The sequence below is a fragment of the Pteropus medius genome, unplaced genomic scaffold (genome assembly GCF_902729225.1).
Source record: "Pteropus medius unplaced genomic scaffold, Ma_sr-lr_union100, whole genome shotgun sequence".
Taxonomy (NCBI): Eukaryota; Metazoa; Chordata; class Mammalia; order Chiroptera; family Pteropodidae; genus Pteropus; species Pteropus medius.
The window spans coordinates 9,286,167-9,288,049 of record NW_024340699.1 but is presented as its reverse complement, the minus strand read 5'-3'; the positions used below and the strand labels follow the sequence as shown (position 1 = coordinate 9,288,049).

General features: G+C 55.5%; 1 protein-coding gene across 1 annotated transcript in view; it reads right to left on the bottom strand.

Moving 5' to 3' along the window:
• DOCK2 (dedicator of cytokinesis 2) overlaps positions 1–1,883 on the bottom strand; it is a 366,360-nt gene that overhangs the window by 8,457 nt on the left and 356,020 nt on the right. The gene's annotated exons all lie outside the window — the stretch shown is intronic.

The following is a 1,883-nucleotide window of genomic DNA, read 5'->3' as shown; positions in this document are numbered from 1 at the left end:
AGTTTTTAAAATGATGAAAAGCCTTGGGAAGATGAGGGCGGAGGGGATGACGGGTGCGAGGGAGGTCAATGGTAGATGTAAGGACGGCCACGGTGGCCTCTACGAGAAGGAGGAGCTGGGAGAGTTAGCATCGTGCCCTCGGGGAAGCGCGAGAGACGCACGGAGGGAGAATATAGATTATTTTGAAGAAAAAAAAGAGAATGCTTCCACGATGGGTCTGAACAACATGGCAAAGGAGAAACGGACACCTTCAGTGAGACGACTAGGAGACATCTGTGAACCCGTCCCACGCCTGTCAGGTGGGAGGTGGGTGGACGACGGTAACGGCCCGTCCAGAGCAGAGGGGGGAGTTGCTGATAAGAAGAGGCCAACCTGCCTCCAGGAAGCCAGGAGGGGCTCGGGGATTAGAGGCACTGGGTACCCCAGAAAAGCTAAGAGGAGTCGAGAGGCCGGCCCGAGGGATGTGCTGAAATGCTGTGATGAGCAGAGAAATCTGACAATCTGTCGTCGGGAGGGCGCAGGCCCGATTTTGTCCAGCACTACGTTCTGTTGCGGGGTACTCCGTGGGGCCTCGATAATAGAAGTTGCAGGAATGGATGGAATGGATGAGGGGCTAACTAGCAGTGAGGAGTAACGTGAAGAGGCCGCCGGGACCACGGGCAGGGCAGCATCTCTTGAGCGTAGGTGCCTGGACTCTGGGTGGCATGGACATGGCGCCGGGCAATCCCCTATTCCTGGCCGAGCGGCCTCTGTAACATAGTGGCAAGGCGAGGTGGTGACGGGCTATGGAGAGGGTGGCCACTAGGGGGTGCTGTCTGAAGAGGCCGAGCTAACGGCTCTCAGAAGCTATGAGGTGTAATGTATGCTTTCGAGGTCTTTTTTCCCTCCACTAGCTCCAAGACTTTGGTGGAACATCCTTACCAGGCATGGCCAGGTGTTAGCGGTGCTGTGAGGCTGAGGTCCAGGCTTTGGGCGCAGTGGACAAGGCACGGAGCCATGACCAGGTGATAAGTTGTACCCAGTGGAGAGGCCTTGGGCAGTGATATGGATTGAGAATGACACCCAAAAACCAAAGAAATTTGTGTGACATTTTAGCCCACCCTGGAGCGTTCCAGAAATATCTGAGGGAAGAAACCAATCAAAGCCCAGCCTTCCTGCATCCCTAGTTGGGGGTGGGGCGGAGAAATCATTACTGGAGTATTAAAGGGCACGATGACCTCGGAAGGTTGGGGGCCGTGGGGATATGTGGGTTTCACAGATGGCACGAGGTAGGAGAGGAGAGAAAATTCCAGACATACGAAATGCATTCAGGAGAGCACTTCTGTGTTGCACTTGGCATTTCATTTTTAAAGCCTCACTTTGCATCAATTGGCAGAGGCAGAGAAAGACCTGAATTAGGGATCCTTATTTTAAGAAAAGAGGCTGCACCCAGTGTTTCTCACTTCCCGATTTCCCTAGAGTGACAACAACTCCCCACCACAATAGCTTGCTTTTCTGTGCGTGCTGACTGGTAAGAAGCAGGGAGGACAGGCAGCTGCAGGCTGCTGTCCCTGCTCCCGAGCTCGCAGCCCCCGACTGTGCCCTCAGGGGCGCGCCTCCCCACCAGCAGTGTTCTGGGTTTTGGGTGGTCCATGGGGAGCAGGGAGATGTTTGAGGAGGGGGCTGCACCAGGCCTGGAGGAGCCTGGTCTTTCGAGAGCTCCTGGGGGAGGGTTCAAATTGGATTGTTTCCTCTCTAGGGAGTGAGGGGCAGGGGAGGAGAGCGAGGGAGAGAAAACACAGGAGAGAGCCAGAGAAAGGAGGAGGAGAGAGGAAAGCAGAGGGAGGGTTATGCTGATGGGCGAGGGCGGGGGTGGGGCAGAGAGAAGCAAAAGACAGAGCGAG